Source organism: Rattus norvegicus, chromosome 8, assembly GCF_036323735.1.
Source record: "Rattus norvegicus strain BN/NHsdMcwi chromosome 8, GRCr8, whole genome shotgun sequence".
Classification (NCBI taxonomy): Eukaryota; Metazoa; Chordata; class Mammalia; order Rodentia; family Muridae; genus Rattus; species Rattus norvegicus.
The window spans coordinates 89,359,580-89,368,862 of NC_086026.1; the positions used below are offsets into that span (position 1 = coordinate 89,359,580).

The 9,283-nt window shown below is 39.0% G+C and overlaps 1 non-coding gene across 1 annotated transcript; it reads left to right on the forward strand.

Moving 5' to 3' along the window:
• Nucleotides 1-6,002: 6,002 nt before the first annotated feature.
• On the forward strand, nucleotides 6,003-6,108 carry LOC120094401 (U6 spliceosomal RNA). The gene has a single exon (XR_005488727.1). It is a non-coding gene; the product is annotated as a U6 spliceosomal RNA (small nuclear RNA).
• Nucleotides 6,109-9,283: the final 3,175 nt, after the last annotated feature.

The window sequence follows — 9,283 nt, forward strand, 5'->3', positions numbered from 1 at the left end:
ATTATTGAAGTCCACCCTTAGTCTGTGGTGACCTGCTAGAATGCGTGGGATTATTTTCAATCTTCTTTCATCTGTTGGAGCTTGTTTGGGGTCTGATTATATGGTCAGTTTTGGAGAAGGTTCCACAAGGTGCTGAGAAGAAGGTATATTCATTTTTCTTGTGTTGAAATGTTCTGTAGATATCTGTTAAATCCATTTGGTTCATAATTTTTCTTAGCTTCACTGTGTCTCTTTTTAGTTTCTGTTTCAATGACCTGCCCATTGGCGAGAGTGCGGTGTTGATGTCTCCCATTATGAATGTGTGAGGTTCAATGTGTGTTTTGAGGTTTAGTAAAGTTTCTTTTACAAGTGTGGATGCCCTTGCCTTTGGGGCACAGATGTTCTGAATTGAGACTATATCTTGGTGGATTTTTCCTTCAATGAGTGTAAAGTGTCCTTCCCCATATCTTTTGATTATTTTTGATTAAAAGTCTATTTTATTGAATACTAGAATGACTACCCCAGCTTGTTTCTTGGGGCCATTTGCTTGGAAAACGTTTTTCATCCCTTTTCCCTGAGGTAGTGTCTTTCTTTGTTGCTGAAGTATGTTTATTATATGAAGCAAACTGATGGCTCCTGTTTACATAGCCAATCTGTTTGCCTTTGACTTTTTATTGTGGAATTGAGCCCATTGATGTTGAGAGATATTAAAGACCAATGATTGTTAGTTCCTGTTATATTTGATGTTGGAGGTAGTATTATATATGTATGTGATTATCTTCTTCTAGGTTTGTTGTTTCCTCCTTGTGTTGGAGTTTTCCTTCTAGTGTCCTCTGTAGGGTAGGATTAGTAGATATATTTTATATATATAAAATATGTATAAATATATAGTAGATATAATATACTATAATAGGTGTTATATATAATAATGTAATATAATATTAATATAATAATTCTATAATTAATATATATTAATATAAGATATAATACTATACTATAGTAGATATATTGTTTAAATTTGGTTTTGTCATGGAATATCTTGGTTTCTCCATGTTTGGTGCTTGAGAGTTCTGCTGGGTATAGTAGTTTCAGCTGGCATCTGTGCAAAACATCTGTCCAGGATCTTTGGCCTCTTAGAGTCTCCGTTGAGAAGTTCTGTGTAATTCTGTTAGGTCTGCCTTTATATATTACTTGGCGTTTTCCCCTTACATCTTTTGATATTCTTTCTTTGTTCTGTATATTGCAATTGCTATTTTGAGGTTTTGAAGTCCTTGTCTTGTGCTTCAGCAAAATTGCTTTTCTGTGGGCATTTTACAATATGTGTGTGAGTTCTTGGAGGAGGCACTGCAATGTAGGCTTGTGCTGGTGTGTGTGTGAGTGTGTGTGTGTGTATGTGTGTGTGAGTGTGTGAGTGTGAGTGTGAGTGTGTGTGTGTGTGGTCTCACCTGTATTGCATGGGTGTTCAGTTGCTGTTGCACAAACATGATAGACTGTGGACCAGAAGAATGGTGGTTGGTTTTCAGTGCTAGGGTCATTCGGATTTTAGGGCTCATTTTCTGACTAAGTCCAGATTTGAAGTTCTTATCTCTCACCAGGCTGCCTTATATCAGATACTTTCTTCTGAAAAATACACAATGTAGCTTAAATGAATACAATTTATTCATTTCCCATGATTTGAATGAAAAATATTAAACATATAACTCATGTACTTGGAGAGTTGGTGATGCTGTTTGTGGGAGATTATGTAACGTTTATGTTGTGGAGCCTTGGAGGCAGTACATCACTGTGGGGTACAGGCTTTGAAAGTTTATAGCCCTACCACAATTCCAGTTTGTTCTCTCTGCTTTGTATTTTCAGCCACATGTCATACTGCCTTGCCCCAGTAGAATATCCCTGTGGAATCATAAGCCAAAATAAATTTTATTCCTTCTCTAAGTTGTTCTTGGTCATAATGTTGTGTCAAAACAGTAGGAAAATGATCATAAAATATACTGCCTTACAAGAACGAACAGGACACTGACAAACTCACATAAAATGTACAGCCTTACAAGAATGAACAGTACACTTACAAACTCACATTGGAAAATGTTTAATTTTCAGTGAGTTTCCAGGTAGCCTTTTTTCAGCTTCCATTCACTGCGTGAGCTGAGTTGCCACAGCCCTTGCTCACCCTGGCTTGTCACGAAGGGTCCACACAGTTCAGAGCCATCAGGCACCATTTTCCTTTCTCCTCCTTCTCCCTGTAATGAGCTTTGTTCTATTGAGTGTGGTCTGTTCCATGCCACAGAAGTAACTTTTTCCTAGAAAGTTGTGAACACCCATGGGCAATGTGTCAGTAACAGTCCTCCACAGGATTTAGCCCACCACTTTCTAGTCAAGACAATTCTGAGGAATTTAGTTAGACCGAGTTCAAAAACTGAAAATAAAAACTGAGTTAGAAGTTCCCTGAACTCTTCAATCCTTTCTTAGATGAGATTGAGTGGAGATGTTGAGATATGAAGTTACAAACCTTCACAGTAACTTGGCAAAGTGATGTCCTTATTAATAGGTAGATAGATAGATAGATAGATAGATAGATAGATAGATAGATAGATAGATAGATAGATAGATGATAGATTGTCCCGCGCTATCGTCTCGCCAGCAAGAACACGCACGGACACCAGGATCCTTCTGCAGCAAAGCGTTTATTACATCTTGAAGAGGAGAGACAGGGGCCCAGAAAGATGCTGCTTATAAAACCCTAGCACGGCGCGTCCACGCCTGATTGGTCGCTTACCCATGATCTCACTGGCACGCCCCGGGGTGGGCAAAGACTTGGCGCGAACACACTCTTGCACATGTGCACACAGCTAGTTTCCTGAAAGGAAGTCGGGCTGGCGCAGCGGAAGCCAGCACCATCTTGTGATGGTGAATGTTATTGTGGCTTTCCACAATAGATAGATAGATAGATAGATAGATAGATAGATAGATAGATAGATAGATAGATAAGATAGATAGATAGATAGATAGATAGATAGATAGATAGATAGATAGATAGATAGATAGAGATATAGATACAGAGATAGATAGATAGATATAGATGCGTGTGTGTGTGTGTATGTGTGTGTAAATCCATTTTAACTGTGTGATTTACATTAAATTTGGGTTCACTTAATTTTGGGTTTTGTTCTTTGATGTTTGTATTTCAGAAAATCATGGGACGACAGAAGTAAGAAGAGGAATCTAGTCCTATTCTACCAACATTGATAAACTTTGATCCAGAAACAAGGAAATGACTTTGAAAATCACATTTTCTTCCTTCCTTCCTCAATCATCCCCAGTTAAAGTTCCCTTTCCTTGTTTTTTTCCTGTTTCTTGCTCCCTACCATCTGTATCCTGCTAGTCCTCTATCTACCAATCCAAACATCACAACATAATAAAATATTCACTGAGAATCCATCAGTTTCTCTCTGAAGCTAACTGGACAGAAACATTTATGCACTCTGGAATGCTTAACAGAAAGTGGGGTGTGAAAGGAAATTAGTTCCTTTCTATATTGTCCTTTCTCCCTTTGCACTTTAAGCTGTTTATGGTCTGTATAGAGCCTTGGACAGTTCAGTTGTAAGGGGTAATATTAAAGACCATGGTGTTTGTGGGGAAACGATAAATTATTACGATACAATTTTATAAATAATATCCAGTGGTGTCTTTAATAGAAACTATAACTCAGGCAGGTAGAAAAAACAGTCTGCAGAAACACAAGCCAGAAATACTTGTCAGAATATTCCATTACTCCTTCTTAAAGACAAGAAAAAAAAAAGTACCACCCAAAAATAATCAAGGAAATTCCTTTAGAGCTGTGTACTAAAAACAATTCTGGGGAATTTTAACTGAGAATTAAGTGTCACTTAAAACTTAAAAATGAAAGCCAAATAGTTGTCTATTGTTAGAGAAATAAACAAAAAAAAAATAACCAAAGAAAACTTTAGGAGATCACAAGGTAGGTAATTTCAGCATCAAAAAAAAAATGAAATTTAGATAGCTAATGATTCATTTTTTTAAAATTACTCTTCTGTTTGTCTTTTTGAGAAATAATTTCACTCTTAACTGAAACTGGCCAGGACCTTTCTTTTGTAACACAGCTTGGCTTCAAACTCTTGGAGAGCCTCCTGCCTCATCCTCCCACGTATTTGAATTACAGGCATGAGCTACCATACCAGTTATTTAACTTTCACATTCTTAAGTGCCTTGTGCTCTTTATTAGCACAAAGCCACTTTGTGTGCACGAATGCTATGTGAGAATCTCTCCCAGCAAATTCCATGTATCATCTGCTGAGCTACATGAGATAAGAACAAAAAGAGAGGAAGTGAAAAAGAGAGGCCAAATACAGGCAACCCATGTGCACAGTGGCCACATTTTTATAAGACCATGGATGTTAGGAAGGCAGTAACAATATTAAGAGTGGTTAATAAGATTTCGCAGTAGGAACTTGAAAGGAGTGAGATAAAGATACAAAGAAAAGGAATTGAAGCAACATAGTACTTTTGGGTACTTTGTGGGTTATTTTCCCGACTACCCTTCTCCACCCTCATCCCTTCCAATCCCGCAACAGTAGATGGGAGAGAGAGAAGGTTGCAGAAGAAAAGGGGCATCTATATTGTTAGACTACTTCCTGATGATTAGTGTCATCGAGATCCTTGGGGCAAGTCCAATCTTTGTCATCAGGATGTCTCCAACCAGCAAACAACAAACAACAACCAGCAATAGCAGCAACCAGCAACACGCAGCAGCGGGAGAAGCCACTACAGTAGCAGCAATAGGAGGAGCAGCAGCTGCCACGGCCTCCTCGGGCTCTGGCAGTTTTATGCCCAAGAATCCCCAGAATCCCAAATGTAAACTATCTTCAGCTGCCAAAATCACACTTCTGTCAAAACTCAAGACAAATGAGAGTCAGCTGCTGTGAACAACCGGAAGCAGCCCCATATCCCACACCTGGGACTGAAACAAAAAACATAGGCACACATTTCTGTGTTTAAAAGAATCTCACTACAAAGCAACTTGTGTAACATTCTACGCCCTGGTATTTGGCTCTGTCACTGTGAACATGCGCAATCCTAACTTCCCGCGAGTCTGGTGGAGTGGAGCCACATCACTATTTGACCTTTCTGTGTAGCAGTAAGAACTTCACTGTGGTCCAGACCCTCCTGCAACACGTTTCTTCCCACTGCTAGAATGTCTGTGAAGGTTCGGTGGACACAGAGCTCCCATCTTGAGGTTTCAGGATGACTGCAGAATGGTGGACCTCGGAGATCCATGAAATTCATGCTGGTTCATGTGTATGTAAGGAATAATGCATTTGTATTATGCTGACTAGAATTCTAGCCAGTACAAGTAACAAGATTACAAGTGACAATATTTTCATTTTTTAAGTTTTTCATACGAATACAGAGTTTAAAAAATTCCAACGGTAGAAAGCTTTAAAAGCGTCTCTCTTCAGTCGTCGGTGATGACTGCTTGTCTGAATTGGCACACCATAAAAACGCCTTCTGAATAGCTGTAATGTATCTCAACAGATAAAAGTCTACTTTTGCTCTTTAACAAAGAAGTTTCTTCTTGCCATGAATGAAGATAAAGGTAAATATGCATGCATACACAAAATGCTGAGGATAAAAAAAAAATAGTTCAGAGCTCAGGCCTAAATATGATGAGACAGGGCTGCAAAATATCGTTTTCTAAACAAGTCATGGACATGGGAACCACAAACTCACAGCAGCTGTGCACACGGGCACTTGTGGTCTATGGAAGTTGGATTCTTATAACAGTCTGCTACGGAGGCAGAAGGGACTCAGAGGGCCTGACTATATTGCTGTTCTGTTAACATCAGACAGATCGGGGGTGGTGGGCTTTGGTATCAAGTTGTGTGCAATCAGACTCTGATGATCTTCACACAGTTGGCCTTGATTAAACTTCACTAGACATAAACAAAACTAATGAATACAGGAAAGAGACTAGGAAAGCACTTGGGGTTAAGAAGGAAACAGTAGTGCTCGCTTCGGCAGCACATATACTAAAATTGGAATGACACAGAGAAGAATAGCATGTCCCGTGCGCAAGGATGACACACAAATTCATGAAGCTTCCATATTTTCGGATTGGCAGGACTAAGGTAGTAAAAATGGCCATTTTGCCAAAAGCAATATACAGATTCAATGCAATCCCCATCAAAATTCTAGCTCAATTCTTCATAGAGTAAGAAAGAGCAATTTGTAAATTCATTTGGAATAAAAAAAAAAAACCCAGGATAATGAAGACTATTATCAACAATAAAAGAACTTATGGGGGAATCATCATTCCCTGACTTCAAGCTGGATTACAAAGCAATAGTGATTAAAAAAAAAGAAAAAATACTGTATGGTATTGGTACAGAGGCAGGCAGGTAGAACAATGGAATAGAATTGAAGACTCAGGATGAACCCACACACCACACACCTATGGGCACTTGATCTTTGACAAAGGAGCTAAAACCATCCAATGGAAGAAAGATAGCATTTTCAACAAATGGTGCTGGTTCAACTGGAGATTAGCATGTAGAAGAATGCAGATCAACCCATTCTTATTACCCTGTACAAAGCAGCAAATGGGACCTCATAAAACTGCAAAGCATCTGTAAGGCAAAGGACACTGTCATTAGGACAAAATGGCAACCAACAGATTGGGAAAAGATCTTTACCAATCCTACATCCGATAGAGGGCTAATATCCAGTATATGCAAAGAACTCAAGAAGTTAGACTCCAGAGAGCCAAATAACATTATTGAAAAATGGGGTACAGAGCTAAAGAATTCTCAGCTGAGAAATATCGAATGACTGAGAAGTACCAAAAGAAATGTTCAAAATCCTTAGTCATCAGGGAAATGCAAATCAAAACAACTCTGAGATTCCACTTCACACCAGTCAGAATGGCTAAGATCAAAACCTCAGATGACAGAAGGAGCAGTCCTTCATTGTTGGTGGGATTGCAAGCTGGTACAACCACTCTGGAAATCAGTCTAATGGTTCCTTAGAAAATTGGACATTGTACTATCTGAGGATCCACCTATAACACTCCTGGGCATATACCCAAAAGATTCTCCAACATACAACAAAGACACATGTTCCACTATGTTCACAGCAGCCTTATTTATAGTAGCCAGAGGCTAGAAAGAACTGAGATGCCCTTCAACAGAGGAATGAATACAGAAAAGGTGTACATCTACACAATGGAGTACTACTCAGCTATCAAAAACAATGACTTCATGAAGTTCATAGGCAAGTGGATTGAACTAGAAAATATCATCCTGACTGAGGTAACCCAATAGCAAAAAAAAAAAAAAAAAAAACACATGGAATGCATTCACTGATAAGTAGATATTAGTCTAAAAGCTTGAATTACCCAAGATACAATCCACAGACCACATGAAGCTCAAGAAGGATGATCATAGTGCACATGTTTCAGTCCTTTTTAAAAGAGGGAACAAAAATATTTACAGGAGGAGATATGGAGAAAAAGTTTGGAGCAGAGACTCAAGAAATGGCCATTCAGAGACTGCCCCACCTGGGGATCAAGCCTATATATATATACAGCCACCAAAACTAGAAAATATTGATGAAGCCAAGAAGTGCATGCTGACAGGAGCCTGATATAGCTGTCTCCTGAGAGACTCAGCCTAAACATGACAAATACAGAGGTGAATGCTAGCAGCAAACCATTGAACTGAGAACAGGATCCCCATTTGAGGAGTTAGAGAAATTATTGAAGCAGCTGAAGGGGCTCTCAACCCCATAAGAACAACAATGCCAACCAACCAGAGTTCCCAGGGACTAAACCTCTACCCAAAGACTACACATAGACAGACCCATGGCTCCAGCTGCATAGGGAGCAGAGGATGGCCTTATTGGGCACCAATGGGAGGAGAAGCCCTTGGTTCCACCAAGACTGGACGCCCCCCCCCAGTGTAGGGAAATGTCAGGGCAGGAAGATGGGAAGGGGGGTGGCTAGGGAGGGGGAACACCCTTATAGATGAAGGGGGAGGGGAATGGGATAGGGGGCTTTTGGACAGGAAACTGGGAAATGGAATAACATTGGAAATGTAAATAAAAAACATCCAAAAACAAACAAACAAAAAAAGAGAACAGCAAAGCTGAGGGAGAGGGACCAGAATATATAGTGTACATGTATATAGCTGTGAAAACAAAATACAGAGTTTACAGGTTGAAAAGATAACATAGAAACAGACAATAGGTGTCTAAAAATGTAAAAACAATGAATCTTGCTTCAGTGTGGCAAAACTAGTTCCATTCCCGAAGGCAGATAATTTCATGCTTCTAGCAAATTTTATGGAACTCAAGCATGTAACAGTAAATAATGGGCCTGTAGTTCTGCCCTTCCATTGATCAGTTTAAAGCACCACTTCTATTAGGGCAGGTCAGGAAGACTCTCTCAAGCCCCAATACCACCTCAGAACCATCAACAATAACAGCCACTCAGTCACTGTTCCTCATCCTCCCGATTAAATTTCACTAAAATTTTGGTTAAAATAGCCAGTCACTGTTACATCTTTATGCGTATGTAAATCACTGTCCACAGACATGACTGCTAACCCCAGACATTCCCTAACTCGGAAGCCTCTGCCTCTGGATCCCATGCTCCTATATTTTGCATCCACCCACAGTTCTTTGAGAGAGGGATGGTCATTTTGCAAAAACTCACTCAAGTAGTACTATAATTCCCAAGAAGGAAATACTTTTTCTTTTTAATTGAAAAAAATCTCCCTTTTCTTTTTTCTCATTCACAGTGTTTAGAGCAATCAATGCCCCTTTTATCCCAATGTTTTTTTTTTCCAATTTGGGTATTATCAAAATTGTTCTTCTTGTTTCTTAATAAATCTTGGTGTGAGTATTTTCTCCTCTCTGGACATTCAGCAAAACTTTTTATCTGCAAATACAGGTTTTGATATTGATTGGTTTTGTCCATTTTTCTGCTTTTCTGAAAGTTCTCTTTCCAAGGACCTCCTAAACTGAGTTTCCTACCATTACTTCTCTTTTCCTTTCAGGGAGGAGCTGTGACTGTTTTGACATTTTATCAACACTGCCTTGTGGCACATCTCTCTAATGTTAATTAGGAGTACATTTATAACCCTGGAACTCTTTCCTCATGTATTCTGCCTTATCCTTTTGAGTATATTAACTCATTCTAAATATATTTGTAGGTTTACTTCTAGTTATCCATTGTATTTATTTCCCCTTTACCTTTATCTAATATTTTGTATTCATTGAAAGGATGGTT